At 56.0% G+C, this 9,583-nt stretch overlaps 1 protein-coding gene across 1 annotated transcript in view; it reads right to left on the minus strand.

Moving 5' to 3' along the window:
• The window catches only part of SLC45A3 (solute carrier family 45 member 3), a 17,603-nt gene extending 8,020 nt beyond the window's left edge, over positions 1–9,583 (minus strand). Inside the window, exon 1 of the mRNA XM_007470689.1 lies at positions 9,511–9,583. The gene's annotated coding sequence lies outside the window, so the exon portion shown is untranslated. The remainder of the gene's footprint in view (positions 1–9,510) is intronic.

Raw genomic sequence — 9,583 nt, forward strand, 5'->3', positions numbered from 1 at the left:
CCAGAGGTGCTTTACCCAGTGACCTGGGGCTGGACCAGGTAAGGAATTCCTTGAAAGGAGTTGGGTAGGAAGTGGGCAGGCTCCAGCCCTGCTCTGCACCCCTCTCCTCTTAGGTTGCTGAGCCTGTCCTCCCTCTTTTGGGCGCACTCGCCGCCACAGACTTGACTCTTCCCAGCCCAGGAGTGCCTGAGAAAAGTCCAAGCCCATAAGAGTACTCTCCCTTCCAAAGCCCCCCTTTCCCCCCCTTACACCTTCCCCAGTGCCCCAGCCTCCCCCACTGCATCCCCACCCCAGCCGTCATGTGGAAGAAACTACAGAGGACACCCACAGCACAAGCTCAGATCACCAGCGGCCCCTCCAGGGCCTTCTTCCCAAGGACACAAACAGAAAAGCCCAGGCCCCAGGGTCCCAGGTTCAGAGGGGAACAGGAAGCGCTTTGCCACACCCAGTCCAATCCACAGCCCCAGGGCACACTTCTTCCCAAAGCGTGAAAGTGACAGATCCCCCGCTGGGTCCCTCTGTTTCAGGAGCTCCCCCGCCTCCTCAGGAATACAGGTGGGGAAACAGGATCCAACCCTCCCCTCCAGCCTCAGAGATGCTTCTGACTCAGACCCTCTTGCCCCACTGCTCCTGGAGCGCCAGGTCTGGCAAACAGAAGATCTACCAGAAGAGCCAGCCCCTGGGTGCCCACCTGGTGGGGAGGGGGCAGGAAGAGGAGGGAAGTGGAGGGACTTGAAAGGGGGAGTCTGGCCTAACCTTGTGAATAGCAGCCTTCTAAGGAGGACAAGTCCCTTTCAAGGTCCAAATATCTCCCCCCTTTTCTGGGCCCCCTGATAACGGGACAGCAAGAAAGCTGGAGGAAACCCGAGACTTCTGGGAACCTTTAGGGAGCTCTGCTCCAGGCCATCTTCCCTCACACTTGGGGGAGCAGAGCTCCAGCCCTGGGAGACTGAGAGCCGGGGGCACGTTCGGGGAACTTGCATTTTACCTACCCAGCTCCAGATACCAGGAGACTTCGAGTGCACCCCCAGAGCAGGCTGTAGGCTCCACTGCAACTCTCCAGCACCCACCCTAGCATGAGAAGGGGCCTGGGAAATGCTTACCTACAGAATAAATGGCTGAAAGCAGCCTGAGAGTGGGAGGTGGAAGAGATAGGAAAGACCTAAGTGCCTACCCCCATCCCCCCACGTACCAAGGAAATTCCAGCCCAACCCTCAGAGGGGGCAGCTCTCCTAAGGGTTCAAAGGTGGTGAGTGGATGGGACAGAGCCTCCCAGGCTGGAATGCCCCATCCCTGCCCACTCCACTACCTCAGGTTAGGCCCCAGCAGGGAGCACAGGGAAATGAAACTGAGCAACAGGAACAAACTTGGCCTGAACTTTCTCCAAAATTCAAGAGTGGAGGAGGCAAGAGGAAAGGCACCTCCTGGTAGCTCCTCTGGGAAGGGAGTGTCAGAGGGATATATAAAGAGGCCTTTGAGGGCTTTCAGAGGGGCTCCTGCCACCCCTCGCGGCTGAGGTGGAGCTGGGGGAGCAGATTCCCTCCACTGAAGGACAGAGGTCAGAGGGAGCTGGGCTGGGGGCAGCCCCGCAGCGGGCCAGTGTCAGGCAGCAATTCTATGGCCTCTTTATGCGGGCCAGCGTCCCCACAGCCGGCCAGGCACATCAAACGGCCGCACCCTGACCCCGCGAGCCGGCGACCCTGCGTCCTCCCTCCACGCTCACAAAGACTGTGCTCTTTCTCACGCGGCCACTGGGAAGCCCCTCCCTGCAGAGAAGGAAACTGGGGATGGGGTAGGCCAGCCACGAGGAATAATGACTCAGCTGCAGAAAGGGGTGGGGTCACTCCAGGCCAATCTCCCTAACGCACACCCCAGCCCAGGCCATCTGGCCCAGGCCAGGACTGCAGGTGGGGAGAAGCCCACAGGTAGAGGACGTGAGACTGCACGGGAGGCGGGACCCCTGTTCCTCCACAGCGGACTGGACCCCAGAATCTCATTCCAAGTTGCGCTCTCCCAGATCCTCTAGGTTGGGGGCACAGAAGAAGTCCTAGGGGACCAGTGCCCTTGGCCTTACCTCGTAAAACCCAGCATACTGCACTCTCAAAATGAGCTCTGCCCTCACAGCAGGTCCACAGGAGTCTTGGGACAGCCCAGAAAGAGCCTGCGCTGGCCAGACAGCAGACGGGAAATGAACATCCTTGTGAGGCAATGAGCTCTCCACCGTGACAGACCCCCTCGTCAGGGATGCTGAGCTGTGGGAATTTCTGCCTGGGCAGCTAGGGAGAGGGGGACACAGGACTAGTCTAAGCACGGCTTCCATGCCTTCCAACACATATTTAGTCTTTGATTCTCTGAGCTCAAACGCGTAATTCCAAAGAAGCAAGGGTCTACTCCCCCCAAGCCTACCCTACCGAAAGCAACAGTGATTTGCACGAAGAGCGAAGACCCACAACCTCCCAGTGCTCCCACAGACACCTGAGAACCCCACTCGGAGTGCAACCTTTCCACCTCGACATCAGCAGAGAGAAGGCCCCACCCCCATCCAGACTTGCTCCCTAGCTCCTGCCTCCCCCGGGCCCAGAGGCCAGGGATTTAGAGTCCGCCCTGCTGCGCTGCCTTTTCTTCACTCGGACTGGAAGGCTTCTGCTTAGCAGCTTGTCAGAGAGAGTGAGGGGCCTGCAGGCCGGGACACAAAGGGGGATTAGGGAGAAACCTCTCGGCCTACAGAGTAATCCATCAAACTCCCTCCCGGCTGCCAGCACCGGCCCCTTCCCGCTCAATTCCCCTTCCAGCTGCTGCGGGCCCCCACCCCCTCCAGCTCCTGAGCCCCGCCACACTGGGCAGCAAAGAGAATCCCAGTCCCTGGGGGGCGCAGAGGGGGCACACTGCAGACACTGGGAAAAGGGCAACGGCTCCCTCCCCCCCGCTCACCCGCAATGTATGAAAACCCAACAGGTGGCAGTGGCTTGCAGGAAAGTTGCTTTTGTTGCCCCGTCTGAGAGCCCCAGCCCAGCTTCTGAAAGGAAACAAATGCCAGAGGAGGTTGGGGGAAGGGGAGGGGAAGGGACAGCGGGCAGTCCCTGGAGCCTGCTCTGATCTCCCCTCCCCTTTCCAGTCCAGCAACAGGCATTCTGGGGCTGGCCTGACCCTCACCTTGGCTGGTCTAGGCGAAGCACCCCTCCCAGAATCACGTGGCAACCCCCTGCGGGTTGTCAAAACAGACACACATCTGACTCCAGGCAACTGTGCCTCCCAATCAGACTTCCTTTCCGCAAACAGCTACGACCCAAGGTCACTCAGGGTCACCTTGACCAAGTGCCCTCCAAACCAAGACAATCAGTATTCTTCAACCTGGAGCTCTCTTCCACCCCAGGTGTCACAGGCCTCTGAGTCCAGACATTCCCGAACCCAGTGCATTCTATAGGGTGACCGAGGTCTGGCATGGGTTTGCATGCCATCTCCATATGTCACTGTAACTATGTGACCTTGTTAACTGACCTCCCTAAGCCTCAGTTTCCTCATCTGCAATTACTAACAGCAGCTAACACTGAGGTTTACTGCATGCTAGGCACTCTTCCCAGCGTTTTAATCTTCCAGCCGCCTGACGAGGCGGGTACAATGAGTATACCCACTTGACAGGCGAGGCAACATAGATTAATACCACCAACTTCACAGTCGTGTAGTGCGTTTGGAGGAAGTATGTGGAAGTTTCTGGCAGCCACTTCAGTTGTCTGGGCTTCCTCAGCCGAGAAACCTGGGAGGGGGTTTCTCACTCCCAACAGGAGCAGCAGAGGTCGGAGGGGGACCAACACTGATTCTCTTCTCAGCTTCCATCCCCCTCACCCACGTGCCTCCCACCTGGGCACTAGTGCCTCTTTCAGCCCCCAAAGGCGAGAGGAATGCCAAGAATGTAAATGCCTCCCCAGGTGCTGTGGCCCCGGCAGGTGAGCAGAGGTCACTCAGCAGACCTGCCTGGTGCTGGAGGCTGCAAAGGGAAAGGGAGGGTGGGATAAGCAACCCCAGTTAGGAGACAGGGTGGTTCCCAGCCACAGGGAAAATAATCACAGCGGCTGACACCTGCTAACCGTCCAGGAGGTGTCTGCATGTACCTGCCAAACCTTCTCTAATTCATACCATTTGTACAATCCTACAAATTATTTAATATTCCTATTTCACAAGGATGAAAATAGAGTCTCAGAAATTCATTAACACACCCAAAGTTGCACAGGTAAAAAGGGCTGAATGGAAAATTCAAACCTTTCGAAAATTCTAGAAAGTGCACTGAAGTAGGAGCCTGGACAGTGTAGTCCAGTTTCAGCAACTCTTATAACTGTGTAGCCTAGAATAAGCCACTCTACCTCTCTGGGACTCAGTTCCTGCACCTGTAAAATGAGAGCTAGTCTAGATGCTGTCTAAGGTTCTTTACAACTGTGCAGCTTTGTGATCTCACACTCGCGCCCCCAGCCCCAGGCAGGGTGCTCACCAGGGACAGGTGCCCACTGAGTGCTCACTGACAAGGCCACATGGCACTGGTGGGGAGCGGGGGTGGGGGAGGTTATAGCCTTCCACCAATAAGAGCCAAGGAGAACCAGGTAGAGAAGGGCTTCCCAGCTGCGCTTACCCCATCCTTTACCTGCCTACACATTGCTCCAGTACAACAGAGTGCCAAGGGTCAGCGGTCACCTGAAACTGATCCGAGTAACCAAGACATCTGGGGGCAGAATTGCCCTCTTCCCTGCTCCCTCCCAGAGCTGGACTCTGTTCCTGGCAGAAATCAGTAACTAAATTCTTTCTCTACTTGGGCCACAATAAACACTCACCTACAAGGTGGGGGTAGCGGTACCAAGAAATCCCTTGGCCCAGGGTGGGGGCAGAGGAACGCAGGAGAATGGGAAGCTTGGCACGTTCAGGCCACTGGGAAGTTCCCCCCGCCCCTTGCTCCCTACAGCCCCTGCAAAGTGAAACCTGAACAGCCTCCCTCCTAGTGAACTTGAACTCTGCCAGTCAGCCAGACCAGGCAGCTCTCCCCAGCCATGCACATCCTTGTCCCCTCCCTGCTGCCTGGCCTCCCTTAGAAGGTGATGGATACAGGAAGGAGGCCAGGCTCTCTCAGCGCTGCTATCCTAAGGTCTGTGACCAGCCCCATTTATCATCAGAGGGCTCCGGGACGGACTCAGTCTTAGGGATGTGTTCTCTAAAACAGTCCACTCAGGGGTGAGCAGGGCGTGAGGGGCCTCCAAAAAAGATGTGGTTTTTTTGTTGTTGTTAAAGAGCCCTACTTTGCCCACCCTTGAAGTGCATACCTCAGTGCATTACAACCTCACCTTCCCCAGAGAAATGTCAAAGAGACTAAAGCCTACCCACCCACCGCTACTGAGCTCCGGGCGTGTGCAAGCCCGCTGTGAAGGGGCTGGGGATTCAGAAACAACTGACTTCAGCCCCTTCAGAAGAAGGGCCGAGGTGCAACCAGAGCACAATGAGGTGGTGCAGGGGCTGAGACCCAAGTCCTTACAGTGGGACATATTCAGTGCCTCCAGAGCTTCCGAGAGAAGGCTGAGCCATGAGAGACCAGTAGGTAGGAACTATGCAAAGCGTAGATGTCTGCAAAACACAGCTGCTGGAGCCTGGGATTTCTATATGCACCCACCTCTCCTTTTAGCCCCTCCCCAGTCAGGGGTGGTGCAAAGAATACCAGACCCCAAATCATGAGACACAGGCCCAAGACGGGGCTATTCATCAGCACTGGGCCTATTTTTGCTTTCAAAGTAGTCATCAGTTCCAGTGACCTCCCTTGGACCTCCTCTCCCTTTCACCTGAACCCTGTCCAGCTCAAGTCCTCCACCTCCTCCAGGGCTGCCTGGACCTCGAGCTGTCGAGGACCCCTTTCTCCCAAACCTTGACTAGTCTTCAACCTCCTTCTTGCTGGCTCATCCCAGCTTCCCAGAGACAGTGATCTCCAGAATTAACAAAGAAGGGGAAAGGAACAAACATGTACTGAGCACCTGGTCTATGCAGGCTTCTTGCTAAATATGGCGACCTCATTTAATCCTCACCATAATTCTGCAAGGTGAATATTATCAGCTACATTTTACAGACACAGAAACCAAGGCCAACAGGTGAGGTAGGCCTGTCTCTAACATCGGAAGCAAGAAGCCCCACAAGTCGGTCAGGGTCAGTGACAAAACTGTGGACTTCTTCCCACGGAGGAGGAAACACAGACCACGTAGCAGAAAAAGGGATTAAACAGGAAGTTCTGGCCAGACATCAGGACCATCCCGTGATGGCTCTGTCACCAGCCCCTGCCCCCAAGCAGGGACACTTAATACACTGGACAAAGCCCCACACTCCAGCTCTATTTGCTGGGAGTCAAGTGGCATCAGCGTTCAAGACACTGGGCCTGGTACCAACTGGTCCAGCCTCCACCCTTGCTATCCAACAAACAGGGCCACTGACTGTTCACAGAAAGCCAGGCTGGGTTTTTCTTCTTGACACCAGAAAGCAGTGCAAAGTATCCCAAGGGCTGTCGGGGCCGGGGGGGGGAGGACAGAGCAGAACACTCCCTCCCTCTCACACAATTTCTCCAAAAATCAGAACAAATAACCTTTTCTGCATAGAAGGCACTCAACCTTTCAGGATATATATTCACCTCCATCACTTCATGACACTTTCTACCATCTTGAGGGAACAGGCAGGGCAAGGGTTTCTGGACTGATTAAAAAACAAACCACACACAGTATTGACAGGGGAGAGACCAGGACATCAAGTCCTGGTGTGTTCTTTGCACAAGACCACAAGTTCAACTGCAAATGTGTCATTCACAGTTTACGTACATTTGTATATGGTATCATTCCCTTGCGAAGAAACTTTGGTTCCTGAGTGTAAACCACAATGATTGCCTCCATTGTTACCAAATAACAGCAGCTGACGTTTATCAAGCTCTTTTTACTTGCAGCTGCTGGGCTCAGAGCTTTTATCAGCTCGTTTAATCCTCACAATACTGTGAGGTAGGTACTGTTATCCTCATTTTACAGAGGAGGAAGCTGAAGCACAGAGAGGTGAAGTAACTTGTGCAAGAGGAAATGGGATTCAAACCCAGGCATCTGAGTGCTAGAGGCCAGCCTCAACTAGTCATACCTACTCCCCGAAGTCCAGGAGGCCTTGGTCCCAAAGAAACAAAGGTCTACAGGAGAACCCAAGAACAGATGCCCAGGCTGGGTGCTGCTGTCCACTGGGTCACAGGTGTAGATATAGCAGATATAGTTAATACCAGCTAACATTTACTGAGCACTTGTTACCTATCAGGCACACAGTCCAGTGCTCTGTATGTATGGTTTAATAAAGCTGTAGTGTTTTTTTACGTTTTAGATATATATAATTATATATTTACATATATATTTGTTCTATTTATTATTTCATAAATAACAAAGCTACAGAGTAGATATTATCATTATTACTATCATCCTCATTTTGCAGCCAGGGATACTGAGACTTAAAAGAGGTTAAGTAACTTGCCCTTCGTCCCACAGCCAGTTTGGAGCAGCCAGGATATAAACACCTGAGAGTCTGGGTTGTTATCCATAATGCTGTGTTATCAGGCTCCAATGGTCCAAATGATAGAGCTTAATTTCACTTTTGGAGTCCTGAGATGATCCCTGCCTCTCTGCCTCCAGAGCCCTACCCAGGCTGAGAGAGGGGAATACATGCCATCCTCCCACCACCCAGTGGCCTGGAGGTACCTCACTGGGCCACCAAGGATCACTGTCCAGCTCCTCCTTCGGGACACCTCAGAGCCAGAAGGAACAGGCAAGTTCACTATACACACCGAGAGTACAAAGGAAAACTCCCCCCACCCCGCCCCAATCACATCTCCACTAAGGTGGGGCCTGAATGTCCACAGCTGTACATTCACCCACAACTGTATCTGTACCTTCAGATTCATCCTGCTGACTCGAGCTCCATTTTTCTGAGCACTTTTAGAACAACAGAGTCCCAGCTCCAGACAATCTTGTGGGGAGGAGATAAGGGAGGAATGAGAGGATGAGACCCATCCAACAAAAAGGACTGTGACCTCAAATAACTTTGCACTCACACCCTAGAAGTTGCTCTGTAGGGAAGCCTGAGGAAATCATCAGCCTACACTTCCTGGCCCTGCCCTCCCCACCCCCATATGCCAGCCTGTTCCCCAGGCCTTGGGCAGGTGAGTCCAACACCAAGGCTGTCCCGCTCTGAAGTGCTAAGTGCATCATGAAAGGCAGCCAGAAGCCCCCAGGGCCTCACCCCAACCCCTGAGCAACACTTTCAGGAGCCCAGCAAGGGTCATTCTAGGCCCCCATCCACTGGCTGTGCCTGGCTGCAGACTCCAGGGCAGCAAGACAGCAGCTGGGCTATTCTTAGTCCCGGCTCCACTGGGATCGGGTCCGTGTAACAGCTGAAGGGCAAGTCCTCAGCAGGTACCCACCATGCCAAACCCCTCCCTACCCTCAACTCTGGCCCCTTGGGAAAAAAGAAAGGGGAAGGTGTGGCCCTGGGGAGTGGGGGGAAGCTGAGCAGGTCAAGGGTGTCTGTCAGGAAGAGGAAACTGATTCAGAGGTCAAGGGCAAGATCAACTGACAGGGCTGCAGCGCCTGGGGATAACAGAAGACTATAGGAAGGACTGACCCTCACTCAGGAGCAACCCTGCGGGTCCCTGGGGCCTTCTCCAGCAGGCCTGCCATGCCTAAGCGCAGAGGCCTGAGAAGCTGTAGTGGATGCCCAGGTATCACCTCATCACACCTGTCTGCTGATCTCAGGATTCTCACCATCCCTACCTGAGCCCGGGAGGCAAGGATAAAGACGCCCTCTCTTTTTCCTCCTCCCATGAGGGATAACCGAGGCGCAGGACGGGGCACACACTCCAGCCCAACTCTGCCCAGAGCCAAGCCCCAAGACTAACGTCCGAAAGGGCTCAGCCACCTTTCCCTCCTTAATAACCTCTCACTCCTCCCCAAGCAAGTTGGCCCGCGCCCGAGCACCCCGCGTCGTCCCGACCGCCGACCCCTTTCCCGGCTCCCAGGTCCCGGACTGTGCGCGCCACGGTGACTCATCCTGCCCCTTTCCGGTGAAGCCGAGACAAGGGAAGAAAATAAATGCAACTTTCCAAAGAAAACTCTGACGCGGGAGGCGGCAACAGGAGCGAGCGGCCGCTGTGCCCGCCGTCTGCCCGGCCCGGGGGTCCGGGGAGGCGCCTCTCCCCGCCCACCCCGTCGCCCGGCCCGGGACTCGGGGGACCCGGCGCCTCCAGCCCGGCCCGCCTCCGCGGAGACCCGAGCACCCCGCAGCCGGCCTGGTGCAGGAAGAGGGGGCGCACCCGGGCGCCCGCAGCCCCGTCAGCTCCCCTGGGACTCACGGGGCTGGGCGCGCGGGTCCCGCGGGGCGCAAAACACGCGACACCACGGAGCTCGGCCGCGCAGCGCCCCTCCCCTTCCCGCGCCGGGACCCCCTCCCCGCGGAGAAGGGCGGGCGCGCCCCTACCTGGCCGAGGCGCGCGGCTGTCACCCGGGGCCCGCGCGTGCGAGCTCGTACCCCCCCCCCCCCCCCCCCCCCC

The sequence above is a fragment of the Lipotes vexillifer genome, unplaced genomic scaffold, assembly GCF_000442215.2.
Source record: "Lipotes vexillifer unplaced genomic scaffold, Lipotes_vexillifer_v1.1 scaffold1122, whole genome shotgun sequence".
Lineage (NCBI taxonomy): Eukaryota > Metazoa > Chordata > Mammalia > Artiodactyla > Lipotidae > Lipotes > Lipotes vexillifer.